This window comes from Pan troglodytes, chromosome 2, assembly GCF_028858775.2.
Source record: "Pan troglodytes isolate AG18354 chromosome 2, NHGRI_mPanTro3-v2.0_pri, whole genome shotgun sequence".
In the NCBI taxonomy this organism is placed as follows: domain Eukaryota; kingdom Metazoa; phylum Chordata; class Mammalia; order Primates; family Hominidae; genus Pan; species Pan troglodytes.
In genome coordinates this window covers 39,219,873-39,241,568 of record NC_086015.1, presented here as the reverse complement: position 1 = coordinate 39,241,568, position 21,696 = coordinate 39,219,873, and the positions used below count along the sequence as shown (strand labels likewise).

At 35.1% G+C, this 21,696-nt stretch overlaps 1 pseudogene; it reads left to right on the top strand.

Moving 5' to 3' along the window:
- The first annotated feature begins 8,332 nt into the window (after positions 1-8,332).
- LOC107970601 (keratin, type II cytoskeletal 8-like) lies at positions 8,333-9,899 on the top strand (annotated as a pseudogene).
- The last annotated feature ends 11,797 nt before the right edge of the window (positions 9,900-21,696 follow it).

Here is a 21,696-nt window from a genome sequence, read left to right as displayed (position 1 = left end):
ACTCCTGACTTCTGGTGATTCACCCACCTCAGCCTCCAAAAGTGCTGGGATTATAGGCATGAGCCACCGCACCCGGCCCAACTTTTAAAACATATGTTTGGCATGAATTTTTTTCTCATTCTAAGTAAAGGCTAATTTATACCAATATTTTATTCATAATTTTGTGTTCTATTTTCTAAGGAAGCATCCCTGAAATGGGACCAACTAGCACCATCAAAGCTGAATGTACCTCAGAGAGAGGCTGGTATCAGTCACAATGAGAACAAATGGATTGGAACAAATCTGGAGACTAAGCTTTAGGGCAATCACAAGTCTATAAAAAATGAAGGGTCATATATCAAATGAAAGATGAGGCAGGCCATGGGTGCAGAGTAAGAAAATAAACAAATATTGGAAAAATATCTCTGAAGAAGGATGATTTTAAATCAGGCCTTGGAAGAGGTAAATGAAAGGAAGAGGTGGATAATGTTTCCTAAAGTGAATGGCATGTGTACCAACCTCTGAAGGTAAATACTGTAAGAATGCAGTCTCAGATGAGGAGCATGAGAAAGGAATTCAGACGAGTTGGAATTGCATGCTTTGGTATTATGTGGAGGAGAGGAAAGGAGATAATATTAATGATAGAATGATGAAGTTGAGTTCTTAAACGTTAAGAAATTTTTAATTTTTTTCCAATATTTCTTCAAATTTTATCATTCATATAGATCACAAAACTGAGTGATCATGAGAGAAACCAAACATTGCCTATCTTCACTTTTAGACACTTGGAAAGAAACTGCAGCATTTTTCCTGAAGGTCAGCAGATTTCCAGTGACGTCACCTTAATTATTCCCCACTGTACGTATATGAAAACAACACAAGGGCTGTTTGCTACTTAACCAAATTAAGTTCCACATCACTAGCTTATTAAGTCACTTGGCCCACTGTAAATTCTTTATTTAGAATAAAAATATCCTACACATTTCTGGTCATCCAAAGTGTTTAAGAATAATCCATTAGCCATCCTGCCACTAGACTACAAGTTATTGCATTGATTTTCAAATAAGAAAATAAAATATTAAACAGGTTAATAGAAGCCCAAAATTTTATTATTTCAGTACATCTGGAAATTTTCCAAGGAGGGCTGACAAAAATAATTTAGTTCTCTCAAAAATATCGTATTCAAGGGCACTCAGGCTACTCAGCTACACAAATTCTCTTCATTCTCAATTGTCTCAGTGCCCCCCAGCCCCAATTTGATCATGATACCTATAGGAAAATCCAAAATAGTATTGTTGGAAAGATTGCATATACTTATAATAGTATCTTTCATAATAGCTTTCACATCATGCCCCATTAAAGTTTATTTTTACGCTAGTCTGGCATGACAGTGTAATTCCTTGTTAAATGCTATATTAGCAAGGATGAGTAATAATTCAACAGGATGCTAACATAACACAAGTTTAAATTGCTAATTCAATGAAGCCTTCCTTTCACTGTACATTGCTCAAATCATTGTGATTTTTGCAATGGAACACTAGAACCTTTTAAAAATAAAAATACAACATGGAAATAGTTTCTACCTGTTTCCTACTCTTGGCAGAATATATGTCTTGAGAAAAAAAGCAGTACTCTGGCTTTACTATTATCATCATTTATCAAAGAGGTTGTTCAGAAGTATTCTGAAAAACTTCTAAGAATCTTATCTGCAGGTACAAACAATGTTAATTCCTCTCTCACTCTTCTTGTCCCTCTGATGTGAGAGTCAATAAATTACCACATCAGCTCTCATATTGTGAAATCCCTCTCAGAGTTGGCCTTGCTTCCTTATCCCAAATTTTATTATGGTACTTCAGGTTATATGTCCAGCTGCTAGTGTTTCTTCTCACATTCAATTTTTAGTATATCAGATCCTTCTTATGTGGTCTCACCATACTAACCATCACACACGCACACATGCATGGACATACACACACACACACACACACACACACACTGCTTAACCCTGTCACTTACCTACTCAAAAATTATCTCCATTGTTTATAGTCATCATCCAGCTTCCACTATGTATATGACTACAGAATATCATATTAGATAGATAGATAAACACATATACATAAACACATATAGATCTTTACACATATATACACATATGTATATAGCTATATATACACAAACATATATATGCATATATATATATACATACACACGTATTATCTATAGAGTTACAAGAATTTCCAATACAATAACTGTTACTACTTTCTAGTGCATGCTATGTGCCAGTAGTATAGAATAATGTTTAAATTATGCATTCTGAAGTTAAGAGGTTCTGGGTTTATCTTGCTCTGGATCTAAGTAGCTTTGCTATATTTGAGAAATATATTTGTTTCACTCAGTGTTCTCAGGTGAAACTCAAGATAGCATGAGTTTCCTATTTCATAGTAGTTTCTCAGGTGTTAGATAAGATGATGTTTGTAATATGCTCATCACTGTGACTAGCATATAGAACATACTCAATAAATGTTTGTCAATGAAGAACTATGATGCCTATTACGTTTGCAAGAATTAAAGTGAAACTGTTAGGTCAAATTGAGTGCACTTTTTAATTCTGTTAATATGCAATGAAAAATTGCCATTTACAGAGATTGTTCCAATTTACATCCCTGTCATGTATTACCATGTATAAATGAATGTGTTTTTTCCCCCAAAGTTTTGCCCTGCTGTGTATTATAATTTTAAATATTTGTCATTGAAAAATGGCATATTTTTAACTGGTATTACTTTGACCACTTTTGAAGTTCTAATAAAGTTGACTATTTTTTCTCATGTTTAAATTCTATTGATATTTGCCCAGTGGAATGTCTAACATAAAATTTCTTCAATTTGATATTGGTAAATGTAGGTTTATTTTATGATTTAAGATTTAAAGGATTATTGCATGTGAAGATATTACCCATTGTCTACTATGTGTTTTTCATTTTTTCCAATTTGTATTTTTGTATCTGACTTTGTTTGTGGTATTATTTTTGCCAGAAAGATCATTTTATCATGTGAATCTCAATGTATCTATATATTCTTCTCAATGTATCTATATATTCAATGTATCTATATATTCTTCTAGAACATAGAAACTAGAATATGTTCTAGTTTCACAACGTGCTCAAAGGTATAAGGATTGTGAGATATTGAAGGTTAATTAATTATTCAATAATTTCTGCTTATTCTACATTTCTTTATTTTAAAATTGGAATCATCCGTATGATTTTGGTAAAAATATCCAGCTGTACAGTCTTCCCTCAAAGAGCTAATTAGTCCCCTGTTCTTTTATTATTAATTTGATACATTTTTTCCCACAATGCTTTAAAGCTCATATTCTATGTTCCACATAGATTAGGATCTATTATTAGACTCTCTAGTCCAGTTCATTCATCTACTTTGGTTGTGTGTAATACTGTTAACTTTTTGATATTTACTAAAACTAGACTTCTCCCATTACTCATATTTTATAGGGCTTCATATTCTTTTGGATAATCTTTAGTAGTATTTTTCAATTTCCTCCCTCAATATTCCTTCTTCTCCTGTGGGTGTCCTAATTATATATACGTGTTTGTAAGTGATTTTATTTTAGGAAGAACTGGAATGTTTAAAATATTTTTGTCCAAAACTATGTTTTAACTTACCCATTTTTCTCTTTTAGGAAGTAAATTAAAGCTTCTTTTAGTATGTGTCCTATATATTTCTTTTTAATATTTTTTCTGGATAATTTATATTTTCGATATTAGGTCAAATGAACTTTATCTGATCATATGTCTAAACTAAGCCATATACAGGAAAGTTTATGTTTTAAACATTAATATGATTAAACTTTGCTACATTAGCATTATTATTTCAAGTAATTTTTCAGTTGATATCTATATACAGTATCATTGTATTCAATTATGTTTTCTGCAAATAATAATTATTCTCAAATGTGATGATATTTACAGCTTGCATTGTATCATTTGTATTATTAAGATTTTCCAATATGAAAACAAATATTCTAAACTTATTTTCCCAATTCTATGTGTTTTGCAGTTATTTATGACATTTTTGATGTTGAAATATTCAATTTTACATTGTCAAATATATCATTTTTTTCCTGTTTGTTTTATGATTAAAGAAGCCTGCCTCTTAAACTTGATCTAAAAATTGTTCCCAGTTGTTCAAACTGTTACATGATTGCCTTAACACAATTTATTGAATAATTCACTCTTAACTTTCTGATTTTCGAAGTCATACATATATTATCAATACGTCGTATATTGATTTCAAATTATTTGCCCAAACACATGTTAAATTTTACTATTATTTTCCAAAAGCTATTAAAATAAATAAGTTTATTACTATTTGCTGGAATACAAAATATAGACTTCTTTGTGCTTCCAAAATTGTGCACAATTTCTAAAGGAGGAAAAGAAGATAGGATTATATTGACCAGTGCATACACAAGTTTGTTTTCTTCTTAAGGATGTAGGTTCATGGAGTAGAAGGCAGGGACACAGAGGTCATTTACAGGATTTCTAATGTGGGTTTCCCTAAAAATATGTTTGCAGGAAAATCAGGAATTCACCTTAAAAACTCACCAAACACACGAAAGTAGGTATCATGAACAAAACCAGAAATAACATAGAAAGAATCATATACTAAAATTATGAGAGCACAACAAAGTACGTGTGTTTACTACTACTGAATGTATACTTAAAATGGTTAAAATGGTAAATGTTATGGTATATATATTTTACCACAAAAATATGAGAGAGATTATAAAACAGTCTATAATGACCAAGTTTAAATAAACTAGAAGCAAACTCGAAAATAAGTGTAGGGATTAGGGACTATAAAAAATTACCTAAACATCTGAAAATGAGCTAGAGATATTCTAGAAATAAACCACACAGCAATTGATATTTACACATTTAGAGTATTGTGGATATTTAAAGCTTGGATTATATAAATGAAAGACATATAGGGAAAAAAGAGAATCTACTTATGGCATATCAGTGTGAAGAGCTCTATAGACCTATTACTCAGTGAAACAATCATAAGTGATGAAAATAATTTCTAAAGCAACTATTTAAAGTCCCAAGAAATTGTCATAATGGTATACAGCATGTGAAGAATATTTATTCAAGAAAATCTAGTACATCTTAGTAAGAAGAGCAAAAGTTTGAAGAGCAAAACTGTTTGAAGAGCAAAAGTAAGAAGAGCAAAACTGCTGCTCTCTCCAACCCTAGCTCAGTGTGACAGAAACTTTGCTCCAAATGGGCATGGCCAAGAAGATCATTCTCACTCTAATCACCTATCTCTGTAATGCAGAGATTAAATTTCAGATGAGGCAGTTTAGAGTAGGGGCTCTCTTCCTATATTTACTCCCCGCTTACAAGGTTCCATCTCTATTTCAGAAGTGGCAGGCCAGATTATTAAGTCCTCAGTCACCTTCTCCTTAGCCCACTTGAGGGGGAGATTCCATGCCCAAAGGGACAAACTAAGTAAAGTCATACTTGCAGGTCAGGAGTAATGGGATGGAGATTTTCTTCAGGATGAGGCAGGTCATAAGAACAGACATCTCTGAAGTTCTCCCTAAAAGAACTAACTGACATTATTTAGAACACGCTATGGAAGAATTCAAGACTAAGGGTACTCTTGAAAACAGTGATTTTTGGTGTTAATTAAGTGGAGGCTTGTAACTCCACAAAAGCACCAAGCTAAACTATAGCTCAGTTATTTTACCAGAGAGAATCAGGGGGAAAGGCAGCTTAGATGAGCTCTCTGGGTGTTAGAAGAAACACCAAAGACTGGACCCAAAAACTACCCCTACAGGGGGACCTGAATTTAATTGGCTATAATCGTGGAGCAATTTATGTTCCAGAGCATCGTTGAAAAAAATACAGCAATTTACTTGCTCTTTCTGGAGTCTAACAGCTGTGTGTGATACCAACAGAGGCAGACAGCTAAATAGAGATATCAAGGAAAGAGATAGTTAAAGACAGTTCTGTTAAAACAACAGTCATCCCAGGGTAACCCTGTACAAGCCCAAAGCTTGAGTGATATTAGAAGCTTCACACTGCAGGGAAAACAGCCTCCACTAAAATAGTCCAGCCAGGTCACTAAACAAATAAACAAGCAAACAATAATAACATCAAGCTCTAGAGGAGTGCGGTCGCTCTCTAGAGTTGCCATAATATATTACCTAAAATCCCCCAATTTTTAACAACAACAAAATGAGGCATACAAAGAAACAGGGATATATGACCCATGCATGAAAAAAAAAAAAAAAAAGTAGAAAACACAAACTGACTGTGAAGAGGCCCAGGTGTGCAATTCAACAGAAGAAACTTCAAAGCAGCTATCCATCATAAATATATTCAAAGAACTAAAGAAAACTATGTTTAAGAATTAAGAAAAGCCATGATTACAGCGTTTCATTGAATAGGAAACATTAGTGAAGTAACCGAAATTGTTTAAAAATATATAAAGTTTAGAGTTAAAAAGTAATACAAGTAAAATTTAAAAATTTGCTAGAGGAGCTAAAGTAGATTTGAAATGGCAAAAAAGGAATCAGTGGATTTAAAGAGAGATCATTAGGCATTATACTGTTAGAAATACATAACTAAAATAAAACTAAAAATAAATTAACAGAGCTCAGAGAAATTCAGGATTCCATGTAGTTTACCAAGAATAAGAGTAGCAGGAAAGGAGAGAGACAAAAAAGCAGAAAAAATATTCGAGAAATAATGGCTGAGAGCTTCCCAAACTAGATGAAGAAAACAACCAACCAATAAAAGAACTGAGAGAAATGCCAGGTAGGTTAGCAAAAAAGTGATCTGTATCAGAGCCATCATGGCATCAATGACACAGACAAAGAGAAAATCTTGAAAGCAGTAAGAGCAAATGACTACTCATAAAAGGAATCCCAATGAGAATAACAGCTGACTTCTCATAAGAAACAATATTCAAACTACTAAAAGAAAAGAAAAGCAACTGTCAATCAAAAGTCTTATATCCAATAAAACTACCTTTCAAAAATGAAGAAAAACATGCATTATTCCAGTCTACTCATGAGTAAAGCATCAGAAAAACTCCAATAGTGGCATGCTGTGGCAAACCTAATCAGTATACCTGAAAACTGTCAAGGTCATTAAAAACAAGGAAGTTCTAAGATACTGTCACTGTTAGGGGAAAACGTAAGGAAATATAAAAATTATGTAATATGATAGCTTAGGTGGAACCCTGGAAAGAAAAAGAATGTTAGGTAAAAACAAAGGAAATCTGAATAAACTATGGACTTCAGTTAATAAGACTATATTATTACTGATTACTTAATTGTGACAAACATACCATACTAATATAAGATATTAACAAAAAGTTGAAAAATATAAAGGTAAAATGAAGCTATTCCCAGGTAAACAGAACTGATAGAATTCATTGCTAACTGACTCATCTTTTAAAAAATGTTAAAGGAAGTACTTCTGGATGATATCAAGTAATCTTAGAAAGTAATTCAATTCTACATTGAAACACATGTATATGCATACACAAAGGAGATGCAGCTAAAGCAGTGCTTAGAGGGAAAAGAAAAGCTCTAAATGCCTACGTTAAAAAAGAAGACAAAACTTCAATCAATAATCTAACTTTCCACCATAAGCTATTGGGGAAAAAAGAGCAAACCAAACCTAAAGCAAGCAGAAAAAGCAAATAATAAAGATCTCAGTAAAAATTAATGAAATAGAGAATTCTTTTTATTTGTTTTTTTATTTAACTTTTATAAAGAGCAAACAAATCATCAAAATTGAAAGTTGATTCTTTGAAAATAGAAATGAAAATGGACCAACTTTTAGCTATTTAGCTAGACTGTCCAAGAAAAAGAATAACTCAAATTACAAAAATCTGAAAAAGAAGGAACATTAATACAGAGCTTATAGAAATAAAAATAATTATAAGAAAATACCATGAAAAAATATGCCATAAAATTAGAAAAATCAGCTTAAAAATAACAAAGTTTTAGAAAGATACTAATGATCAAAACTGATTCAAGATGTAATAAAAATATTAACAGACCTATGCAAGGAAAGAGATGAATAATAGTTTTAAAAACTTTTCACAAAGTTTCCAAGCCAAGATAGTTTTACTGGTGAATTCTTCCAAACATTTCAAGAAGAGTTAATAACAATATTTCACCTATTCTTGCAAAAAACAAAACACTCAGATGAGAAACAAAATTTTCTCATCCAACTCGTTGGATGAGAAAATTATTATCTTAATATCAAACAAGACAAATTATAAGAAAACTGGAGAACAAAATTTTAATAAATAAAGAGAAAAAAGTCCGCAACAAATTACTAGAAAACCAAACCCAGACCAAGAAGCAGCTTCTCTGCTCCTTCTGGAGTTTCTGCCTGGTTCAGCCCGCCTGCCTCCACTCCTGCCTCCACCATGTCCAACGGGGTGACCCAGAAGTCCTGCAAGGTATCCACCTCTGGCCCCCGAGCCTTCAGCAGCCACTCCTACACGAGAGGGCCCGGTGCCCACATCAGCTCCTGGAGCTTCTCCCCAGTGGGCAGCAGAAGCTCCCAGGGTGGCCTGGGCAGAAGCTATGCTGGGGCCAGCAGCATGGGAGGCATCACCACCATCACGGTCAGCCAGAGCCTGCTGAGCCCCCTTAACCTGGAGGTGGACCCCAACATCCATGTTGTGCACACCCAGGAGAAGGAGCAGATCAAGACCCTCAACAAGTTTGCCTCCTTCATCGACAAGGTACGATTCCTGGAGCAGAAGAACAAGATGCTGGAGACCAAGTGGAGCCTCCTGCGGCAGCTGAAGACGGCTCGGAGCAACATGGACAACATGTTTGAGAGCTACATCAACAACCTTAGGCGGCAGCTGGAGACTCTGGTCTAGGAGAAGCTGAAGCTGGAGGCGGAGCTTGGCAACATTCAGGGGCCGGTGGAGGACTTCAAGAACAAGTATGAAGATGAGATCAATAAGCGTACAGGATGGAAAATGAATTTTTCCTCAACAAGAAGGATGTGGATGAAACTTACATGAACAAGGTAGAGCTGGAGTCTCGCCTGGAAGGGCTGACTGAGGAGATCAACTTCCTCAGGCAGCTGTGTGAAGAGGAGATCTCGCAGTTGCAGTCCCAGATCTCGGACACATCTGTGGTGCTGTCCATGGACAATTGTCACTCCCTAGACACGGACAGTGTCATCGCTGAGATCAAGGCGCAGTAGGAGGAGATCGCCAACCGCATCCGGGCCGAGGCTTAGAGCATGCACCGGATCAGGTATGAGGAGCTGCAGACGCTGGCTGGGAAGCACCAGGATGATCTGCAGCATACAAAGACTGAGATCTTCAAGATGAACCAGAACATCAGCCAGCTCCAGGCTGAGATTGAGGGCCTCAAAGGCCAGAGGGCTTCCCTGGAGGCCTCCATCACAGATGCCGAGCAGCCTGGGGAGCTGGCAGTTAAGTATGCCAACGCCAAGCTGTCCGAGCTGGAAGCCGCCCTGCAGCGGGCCAAGCAGGACATGGGGCAGCAGCTGCATGAGTACCAGGAGATGATGAACGTCAAGCTGGCCCTGGGCATCAAGATCACCACCTGCAAGAAGCTGTTGGAGGGTGAGGAGAGCCGGCTGGAGTCTGGGATGCAGAACATGAGTATCCATACTAAGACCACCAGCTGCTATGTAGGTGGCCTGAGCTCGTCCTATGGGGGCTTCACAAGCCCCATCCTCGGCTATGGGCCAGGCTCCAGCTTTGGCTCTGGTGCGGGCTCCAGCTCCTTCAGCCGCACCAGCTCCACCAGGGCCGTGCTTGTGAAGAAGGTCGAGACCTGCGATGGGAAGCTGGTGTCCGAGTCCCCCGACGTTTTGCCCAAGTGAACAGCTGCAGCAGTCCCTCCCAGCCTGCCCTTCCTGCAGCTGCCCCAGAGTGCAGGGGAGCACAGGGAACAGGAGACCCACTTAAGGCTCAGCCCTAGCTCTCAGCCCACCCTCGGGGGTAGTTTACTGCCTGGGGACCCCTTTGCCCATGCCTCCAACTACAAAACAATTCAATTTGTTTTTTTGTTTTTTTGTTTTTTTGTTTGTTTGTTTGTTTTTGGTGCAAAATAAAACCTCAGCTGGCTCTGCAAAAAAAAAAAAAAAAAAAAAAAAAAAGGAAAAGAAAGAAAACCAAATCCAGCAACATAAAAGGATTATACATGACCAACTGGGATTTATCCCAGATATGCAATTTTTGAATACCCTAAAATCAATTAATGTATTAATCAATTAATTTGTATCAACTGGTACACTATTTCAGCAGAATAAAATACAAAAACTTCCCAATACGTTCAGGAAATGAATTTTATAAAATTCAACCCTCATTTATAAAATGCTTGAAGGGCAAGCATCTGTGAAAAATCTACATGGTCAACACACTTAGGAATTAATTTAATAAAAGACATGCAAAAACTATTCTGAAAACTATAAAGCATTGTTAAGGAAATTAAAGAAGACCTAAATAAGTGAAAAGTCATTCCATTTTTATAGATCAGAAGATTTAATATTGTCAGGATGGTGATACTTCCCAAGTTTATCTATAGATTCAACAAAATTCCTATCAAAATCTAAGCTATTTTTTTGGTGCACATTGCAAATTGATCCTAAAATTCATATTGATATTGTTTGTCTCTCCCCACTCAAATCTCATCTGGAATTGTAATCTCCAGGCCTTGAGGGAGGGAGCTGGTGGGAGGTGATTTGATGATGGGGCAGTTTCCCCCATGCTGTTCTTGTGATAGTGAGTGAGTTCTCACGAGATCTGATTGTTTGATAAGTGTCTGGCACTTCCCCATCTCTCTCTTTCTCCTGCCACCATGTAAGATGTGCCTTGCTTCCCCTTCATCTTCCACCATGATTGTAAGTTTCCTGAGGCTTCCCTAGCCATGCAGAACAGTGAGTTAATTAAAACTCTTCCCTTTACAAATTACCCAGTCTCAGGTATTCCTTATAGCAGTGTGAAAATGAACTAATACAATATGGAACTGCAAGGGACCTAGAATCACTAAAATATACTCAAAAAAAAAAAAAAGACAACATTTGGATCACACTCCGTATTTCAGAATTACTACAAAGCTACAGTAGTAAAGACTGTTCGATACTAGCAGAAGGATAGACATAAAAAGTAATGGAATAGAGTCCAGAAATAAATTTTCATATAACTATTAATTTTCAAAAAGCCAGAGACAGTTCAGTGAGGGAAAGAATAGTCTTTCCAACAAACTGTGATGAGAGAACTAGATATCCATATGCAAAACCAGGAATATATACTCTTTCCTCACATTATACACAAAAAATAACCCCCAATGAATCATAGACTTAAAAGTAAGTGCTAAAAACATAAAAATTGTAGAAGAAAACATAGAAGTAAGTCTTCATAATCTTGAGTTATGTGGTCTTCTTCAATATGACACTTCATATTTTCTAAGACATTTATACCAAAAAAAAAAGCGAGAGAGAGAGAGGGGGGGAAAAAAAAGGATGTGGAGAACTTGGAATCCTCTTATTCTACTGATGGCAATTTAAACTGTGCAGGCATGTTAGAAAATAGTCTGACCATTGCTCAAAAGCTTAAGCATACTGTTAGCATATGACCAAGAATTTCACTCCTATGTATATACTTAAGGGAAATGAAACATACCTCCACATAAAAACTTGTTTGTGAATAATGTGTTTGTCTAGAGCTGCCGTAACAAATACCACAAAGTAGCCTAAACAATAGAAATTTATTTTCTCACATTTCAGGAGGCTGGGAGCCAGAAATCAAGGTGTCAGACAGGTTGTTTGTTCTGAAGTCTCTCTCCTTGGCTTGTAGATAGTGTTTTTTTTCTGGTGTCTTCACATGGTATTATTAATCTTTCTATGTGATCTGTGTCCTAACATCCTCTTATAAGGATGCCAGCCATATTTGATTAGGACCCACCCTGAGCACTCCATTTTAACTTGTCTCTTTAATGGTCGTATCTACAAACAGAAAAACATTCTAAGGAACATGAGTTAGGGCTTCAACATATGAGCATTGGAGGGACACAAATAACATTGTGGGACAGTCCATAACAAATATTCATAGTGTCCAACACAAATAACATTGGAGGGACAGTCCATAACAAATATTCATAGTGGCATTATTTATGATAGTCAAAAACGTGGAAACAATCCAAAGCCCCGTCAGCTGATGAATGGATAAATAAATGTGTTCTACCCATATAATAAATATTATTTGGCAATAAAAAGTAATGAAGTACTGACATGATACAATATGAATAGACCTTGAAAACACGCTAACTGAAAACAGTAATCACAAAGGGTCTTGTATTATATGATTCCATTTTTATTACATGTCAAAATATGAAAATCTATAGAGACAGATAGTAGGTTAGTAATAATCTATGGCTGGGGGTCAATTTACAGGAAATGAGGTGTGACTACTAATGATTATGAGGTTTCTTTTTGGGGCAATGAAAATATTCAAAAATTGTGGTTGAAAAACTTTGTGAATATACTAAAAACCACCGATTTATATACCTTAAATTGATAAGTAATATGATATATAAATTATGTTTCAATAAAGCTATTATATATTGAAAGAAAAAAATAGTACATATAATGACATACAGGGGAACAAAAAATATGAATAAAAAACAGTGATGACAGAGACATAGCCAATGGTACCTCCAAATGGATTTCTAGCAGAGAAAAAGAAATAAATGTGATCAAAGGGATATTTTAAAAGCAATGGCAAAGAATTTTTTAAAACATATGAAAACAATGAAGACAAGATTTTATAAAGCCATTCAATTCAAAATAAAATCCAACAGCAAGAAAACCACAAAAAGACGCATCATAATGAAACTTCAGCTACCAAAGACAAAGATAAAATTTTGAAAGAAGTAAAAAGAAAAATCACAGATTATTTTGAAGGCTTGACTGATAGTTTTTAATTGTTGAGAAAACCTAGACTAAAAGAGCAAGAATAACTTTCCCAGCATCTCACAGTCATTAAATTTTTCAAGCAGGATACAGAATTACATATTTTTATCCAATTATCTTTTCACCATAATATATTGCCTAAACAGTTGTTTTTGAAGAAGAAAATGTGAAATGAAACTCAAAATCCATGACTTATTTATTCACAGCCTGAGAGTGTTGAGGAGGCCTGATTACAATGGTAGTAAATTTTTCTATTTTTGCCAAGTGAAATGGGGTATCTTTAAAGTGTGGGCTCAGTTGTACTTTTCTAAAACTTCCAGGAAAACATGGAAAGTTTATGGTGGCATCAGGGATTTTCTGGAAAAAAAAACATTTATCTGGCTTATCTCTAATTCAATTTCTTCTGACTGTAGCAAGGAGGGAAAATTCATCAGCATATCTTTTTCATGGAGCATGGTAGAAATTAACTATGAGGCCCAAATAGTTATAATTATTATTTAGAAAACTCTCATCTACTTACCATATTCTGCTTGTGTGAGTTTCCTTCAACATAGTCCAAATCTAAGAAATATTGATCACAATCATACATTAAGACCCAGTGTCAAAGGCAGATCAATTTTTCTTTTATATAATTTCTGATGAATTTTTGAATGTGGAATAGAAAGTTGTCTAATAGAAGTGCTTCTTTCAGACTAATAAACATGAATGCTTCTGGTCTAATGCTCCCCAATTTATCAAATTTTCATCTCTATTCTTTCACAATCATCACAGAAACCATAATTAAAGGAACAACAGATGGTTAATAGAAGCTGCTGTTTCTATGAGGATACTAAGCTATGGGCCTTATTTGAGAATTATTATAAAAGCAGATACAAAAGGCTAGTCTAGATAATTTCCCAAGTTGAAAAAGAAACCAAAAAGAGATGAAAGAATGTACAAATTACCTCTCATAAAATTCTCTAGAATTTTCACCTGGTATTTATTCTACTTGGCTTGACTCCCACTGTGAGAAAACTGTGTCTTCTCTATGCTTTCAAATTATTTGGAACATTGATGGCTGATAATAATAGCAGGGATGGCTATTATGTATGTGTTAAGGTTGATTAGGGTCTCACTAGTTATTTCTCTTAATGATAAAGCCTTTTAAAATGTCACTTAAAAAAAGAATAGATTTTGACAATATCAAGGATGTGAAAAAATCAATTTATTTTAAATCCATTCATAACTAATTTTAAATCATATACAATTCAGTCACAACAAATCTCTTTACATATATATTTTAGTCTTCTACAATTTGATATGAGCAGTTTGTTAACTATATTTCTACCTCAGAAAACTAAAAAGTGTTCGAATTCATTTGATTTAAAATTGCCAAATGAGAAAAATGAACCTCACAACATATGAAAGAATGTGTAGGCTGCAGCTAAGGGCAGTAATGGTCAGTGATTATCTTCTGAAGACAAAAATACAATTAGAATAAGAAAGACATTTCAACCATTTTTACATCAAAGTCACCTCAATATTTATTTAAGTTCCCCCAATTTTGTGGAATAATACTTCTTTTTTAACAGAGAGAAATATTTCTTTAGATAATCAAGGGGATACATGTTAATGTTTTGCACTGGTGCTGCTTCCTGATGAACTACTTAATTTCCTTGGGGGATGAGCACCTTCTCATTTCTTATATAGAGGAAAAATGGAGGATTAAGGTGAGAGAGAGAAATTAAACTCCCAATTTAGTTCTGTTAGTTTATTTCAGTTCCTCAAGCTCCTGCCTACTTTTCACTAAAGTTGTTCCTTCTTGCTAGAATGCTCTTTTCTTTGGCTTATACCTGGCTAAGTTCTCAGACCAGATTCTATTTTAAATATCATTTCATAGATGCCTATTCTAAATCTGGCCATAGTCCTCACTCCAACTCTAGCCATATTATACTTATCATTTATCTCCCTTAATGCCATTTATAACATTTTATGAGTTTACATTAGCATATGTGATTATTGTTTTGATGTGTGCCTTCTGACACTTAAATGCCTGCTTTATTCACTGGTGTGATCCCAGAATGTAACACAGTGCTTTGCTAGGCAATAATATAAATAAACACTTACTATTTCTTTTCTCCAATATTTTTGGACCCCTACTATGAGGAAAGCCTGTGGCTGTGTGGTGCTGTGAAGGCTATAGAGGTGTATAATGCCACACTTCTGCCTTTAAGAACTGTATAATTAAAAATGTGAAATTATATAAGTTATCATAACCGAAAGCAAAAATTGAAGTCACAGGAGAAAGAGATCAAAAATTTCAACTGAAACAAAGGTCACAGCTATCGAAATAACTTTCCTTGAGGGAATTTAAGGACACTAATTAGCCAACTGCTCTTTGTTCTTAGGATGAGGAGGTAGCTCCTTTCGTAAAAAGGCAAATAGTGAGTCAGGAGACACAGCTCTGTATCTGAACAATTACCTTCCCTCCCACAAGCTTCCTACATATCCAAACTTTTTTTTCCCTTATCTTCTTACATTAGTCCCCCAACACCACTCCTTTTTGCAGAGCTAAAGTTCAAGATTGTTTAGCAGAGAATGTAGAAGTGTCATAGAGAAAGCTATAAGGCAATTTGGAGATTCCAATCACAATGAATTCCAGCCTTCACAATGACACAGGAGTTGGACGACAGTGTTAGCATCTACTGTCAAAATCGGTTTCCTTCGTGATTAGAAGGTGTTTAACTACCAAACTAAATTCTACATTCCAAACTTCTAAATACATGCCTGTCACTATTTATTTCAACTTCTTTGTCTCTTTGCAAAACATTTGTAACATTTAAACAATAAGAATGATGAGTACTGCCACACAAAGATGTTTAAATGGCTTCTGCTAAGGAACGGTAATCGGTGAAGGACAGACATGTGGACAACTAAATACAATTTATGTCTAATAATATAGTGGTAATTTTCAAAATCCAAGTCCTTTATATATTTTTGTAGATTTACACCTAAATATTTCATTATTTGAGCTATTGTAAATGGTTATTTCAGTTTCCATGCATTCATTGCAAGCATATAGAAATACCACTGATTTTGAACATTGTTCTTATGTAGTGCAAACTTGCTGAGTTCAATTATTAGTTTTAGAAGGGTTGTTTGAGATTATTTGAGATTTTCTATGAAGACTTTCATATCATCTGCAAATATAACTTTTTTTTTTCCTTTCTGGTCTATATTCCTTTTTTCCTTTTCTTGTTTTATTGCTCCATCTAGGACATCCAGTATGATGTCGAACAGCAGTGATGAAAGTGGACATTCTTTCTTTGTTCCTAATCTTTGGAGGGAAATATTCAGTCTTTTACCCTTAGAATATTAGCTATAGTTCATCAGTACATGTTCTTTATTGAGTTGAGAAAGCTCCTGTCTGTTCCTACTATTCGGAGACATTTATTAAGTCTCACTTGGTCATGGTGTATAATTTTTTCACATATATTGCTAAAACATATTTCTTAACATTTTCTTAAGAATTTTTGTATTTATGAGAAAGACTGTATTTTGTTGTTTTGTTTTGTTTGTATTTTCTCTGTCTGGTTTTGGTGTCAGTACAATAAATTAATAATAAATCATAAAATGATTTGGGAAGTCTTTCCTTCTCTTCTGTTTCCCAGAAGAGATTGTGTAGTGCTGACATTAACTTTTTAAATACTTGATAGAAGTCTCCAATGAAACAATCCAGACTTAGAGATTTCTTTTTTATGAGAGTTTACATTGCAAATTCAATTTTCTTAATATTTTAGGGCTATTCAACTTACCTATTTTAAATAAGTGGTGGTAGTATGTGCTTTTGAAGATTAGGTCCAATTTATCTAAGTTGTCAAACTTGTGTGTATAGAATTAGTTGTAATAGTGCCTTATAACCCTTATCATGACTGCAGTGTCTGTAATGGTATCTTCCAGATCATTCCTGATATTAGTAATTTGTGTCTCTTCTCTTTCTCTCTTTTCTTTTGGTCAGTTTCAATTTTTTTTTTTTTTTGGTCTTTTTAATAGAAACAGTTGTTTGTTTCATTGATTTCTGATCTTACATTTTTAATTTACTTATTTCAGCATTCTTTGGTTTTATTTTGCTCCTCTTTTAGTTTACTGAGGTGGGAGCTTAAATTATTGATTTGAGATATTGATTCTCTTCTAATGTGAGAATTTAGTGCTATAAATTTCCTTCTGAGCTGTGGTCCACATATTTTAATAAGTTTGTAGTTTTATTCACTTCAATGTACTATGTGATTTTTCCCTGAAACTTTCCTTTGATTCATGGATTACTTAATTATGTTGTTTATTATTAAGTGTGTCATTTGGTTTCCAAGCATTTGGAGATTTCCCTCATATACTTCTGTTACTGAGTTCCAGATTCCATTGTTCTCAGATGTTTTAATTCTTTTAAATATGTTGAGGTTTTTTTTTTTTACAGCCCAGCATATGGTGTGTCATGCTACATGTACACTGTACGCACTAATGAAAAGTGTACTATGCTGATTTGAAATGAAATGTTCTATATATGTCAATCAGATCTTATTGATTAATGATGTTGTTGAGTTCTACATTCTTGCTAAACTCATGTCTAGTTTTTCTATTAATTGTTGAGACATGGATGTTGAAGTCTCCTATGATTGTTTATTTGCCTTTTTGTTTTCTTAATTCTATCATTTTTATGCAAATAATTGTGGCCCTTTTTTGGTATATATTCTTTTAGGATTTCTGTGACATATTTGGGGATTGATGTTTCTTATGTAATACTCGCTCTGCCTTTATTAATATTGTTTGTGTTGATTTTACTTTATCTGATAATATGATGATCACTGTTGCTTTCTCTGGCTTAATGTTTGAATGGTGCACCTTTGTACATTATTTTACTTTAAACTTACCTATATTGTTTTATTTTAAGTGAGTTTCTTGTAGTCATTTTGTTAGATCATGTTTATCATGATTTTTAAATACATTCTTCCAATCTCCTTCTGATTAGTATATTAGATCATTTAATGTAATTGGAAGAGAGAACACATCCTAATTCACTCTTTGAAGCCAGCACCATCCTTGTACCAAAACTATACTGAGACATTACAAGGAAGGAAACTAGGACCTGGCGTGGTGGCTCACGCCTGTAATCCCAGCACTTTGGGAGGCCGAGGCAGGCGGATCACAAGGTCAGGAGATAGAGACCATCCTGGCTAACACAGTGAAACCCCATCTCTACTAAAAATACAAAAAATTAGCCAGGCGTGGTGGCGGGTGCCTGTAGTCCCAGCTACTCAGGAGGCTGAGGCAGGACAATGACGTGAACCCGGGAGGCAGAGCTTGCAGTGAGCTGAGATCATGCCACTGAACTCCAGCCTGGGTGACAGAGAGAGACTCCGCCTAAAAAAAAAAAAAAAGAAAGAAAGGAAACTATAGACCAGTATCTTTCATGAACATAAATGCAAAATTCCTCACCAAAACATGAGTAATTAAAATCCAACAGTGTGTTAAAAAGAATTATACATTATGCCCGGTAGATTTAGTCTAGGTATGCTAGTCTAGTTCAACATTTAAAAATCAATGTAATCCACCATTAACAGGCTGAAGAATAAAAATTATATGATTTTGAAAAAGCATTTCACAAAATCCAATACCAGGATTAAAACTCTCAGTAGTATAGGAATATGGAAAAACTCCCACAACTTGGTAAAGAATATCTACAAAAAATTTATAGCTGTTATCATACTAAATAGTGGAAGATTTGATTCTTTCCTCCTGGATTAAGAACAAGCAGATATCCACTCTCATCTACCTATTAGGGTTGGAAGGTCTGGGTCCCCACATGAGAGCAGGAGGTGACACTATGGGGTGGATATCCCAGTTACCACATAATGGCTGAGAAAGTCCTAACTCTCCACTAGGACTCCTTTGGCATTAACCCATTGGTGAAAGGAATGGAGAATTCAATACTTGTCACCACCCAGTGGAGACAGACATCTCCTCTGACATGGCAGTGCTGTGGGAGGAAAAATGAAGAGGGTGGCAGAGTCAGGGGCATATTTACTATTGCTCACCAAGAATGAACGTTTTAGCTCCGTACTCATCCCTATTTTGACATCGCCCTGGTAGGAATGGGAATGGGTGGTGAGGTGCCTTTTTATATAGCCTGATAATGCAGAATTCTAGGATCCCCATGAGGAATTTTCAGGACCCTTTTGGACTGAGTACAGAAGAATAAAAATATGTTGTATCTGAAATCCAATGAAAATGACCATGTTATATTTGATTTGGATTTTAAATCTTTCAAGGTTTGTTGATGGAAAGAGTAGGCTTTCCTCCCTTCTGAAACAAAATGAAAGGAGACTCAAAGTAGCTAGAGGTTGTTTCAAGATGGGGAGAGGGTTAGCTTTCCACTGCTTAGTTGGACACTTGCTTGGGCAAGAGACACATAAATCTACTGCTGGGTCTATCAGAGGGGATAAGAAGAGAATTAGAGTAAACTGACACAAGCAGTGGGCAGTTTGGGAAGTATATGAGAGTCTGCCATGGGTCAAATGGTGGTGAAGCTTGAGGCACCTGGCCCCATTTAGGTCTCCAAACACAGGATCAGGGAAAGATGGAGTGGGGGAACCACACAATGTAGTAACTTAAGCACACATCCCATGAGAGAAGCAGGCCTTACAGGTCTGCCATTTGGAGGACAACAAAGGTCAGTCAGTGTTGCAAAAGCAACAGAGATGGCCTACAAAAACATTAAAACCTTACCTAGTAAAGTAAGGAGAAATTTCACTTATACCTCCCCTCTACCCAGGTGCAGCTCTCCAGAAGAGCTGGATTGCAAAAGGTGGATGGGTTTCCAAGCCTCTGTCACTCCACAGTAAGCCTGTCATCTCAGGTTTGCATTGGTGGCAGTGTCGGTGGAAGTGGGCATGGGGGATGGGGAAGCAATGTAGAGTATGCTGAGGAAATGAGTTTTGAATTGAGTTTGATTTGAAGCTTTCAAGTTTACCAAATTTTAATAATTGCTAGTGAGCAATTTAGATTTTTAAGCTTTAACATGGTCCAAATTTTAATAACTGTGAGTAAATGGAAAGCTGTGGAAATCACATGATTTATTAATGGACAGCAACATATATTCTACAAAGCAGTGATTGAAAAAAAAAAAAGCCATTTCATTTTTAAACCCCACCATGTTGAGCCTCCTTGACAAACTGGTTACTGAATAAAAGGTACTTAAGACATCGACAGTTTTTCTTATTCATCATTGAGCTTGTGGCTGCATTACTGTGCTGGCTGTGATAAAAGGGATGTATGAATATATCTAATGTCATTTATTAATAAAGCAGAAGTTATTTTTCATGTTTAAGTGAGGGCCACTGAACATAATGCTTCTACTTTCTATCCATCTCCCTGTTTACAAAGCAGACTAGAATATGATTCGCAGCCTTGACTGCCATTTTCCTTGACATTTCACTTACCTGCTTTCCTCACCCATTAGCCTGCCTTTGAGAGAGTGTGGGCACTGTGTAGTAGATAATCTTAATAGCTAGGACATCTGCTGTAGCCTAACAGACAGATTGTCTGCCTACTTAGACCCTCCGCACAATTAAAAAACGCATAAGAACTTGACCTTTCCAAAGTGGAGCTGACCTGATAAAAACCTTTCCACAGAAGGCAACGTCATCTCCTTCCCAGGAACAAAACAGCAACTGTGTAATGTCAGAGAGGAAAAATGAAGAAATTAAAATGGATATAACTTGGTTGTCATTTGATTTTGTTAAAAAAAGGAAAACATATTTAATGATAATTTTTACATTTTGAAATAATCTTAGTTATACATTCTGCAAAAATAAAAATAGTTTAAAGAACACCTGCCTTCCTTTTGCTCATATTTACCTATTGTTAATATTTTACCCCATATCCTGTATATGTGTTTACTTCATTATTTTTCTGAAACATTTGAAATAGTTGAACAAAATATACATTGTATATATAATGACTCTTTACCCCTAATATTTCAATGAGTATTTCCTAAGAATAGGAATGTTTTCTTACATACCATCAGTACAATTGACACATTCATAAATTTACATTGATACAGTATGTTTGTCTAATAATGATTTACATTCTCATTTTGTAGTTTGTCTATTCATGTCTTTTATAGGGTTTTCCAAAGAACAAAATCCTTTGATGTTTAAGCTTCAGTGAGGAGTAGACCATTAGAACAAGCGTATATAAGAAATTCTACAGAATTAACTTTTTCTTAATGAACCAGTGCACCAAAAGAAGTTGGCAGTAACAAAGATGCCCTGTCATTTACTACGTATGCCTTTTCATGAAACTGGTAGTTATTTAGGAAAAAATAAAATACCAGAACAAAATACCAGAAAAATATGACTTTAGGAAACTTTTCTTGGTCTAATCTACCTTCTAAGAGGTCTCTACATTAAAAGAGTAATTATGAAAATTTCTGGGTGTAATCATTCACACAACAAAGAGTCCAACTGGAATCTAAATTTCAGTTCTTTACCTGGCACCAAGCTGTATTTCTGGTGTGTGAATTCAAGAGCCTCAAAAGTCAATTCAACCAGATTTTTTTTTTTCATCAGTTGATCTAATAATGTATTTTATGACATTTTTGAAAGAACATACACCAGAGAAACATACCTAAACCTTATATTAGGATATGCTACCCATGGATCATAGGATAGGG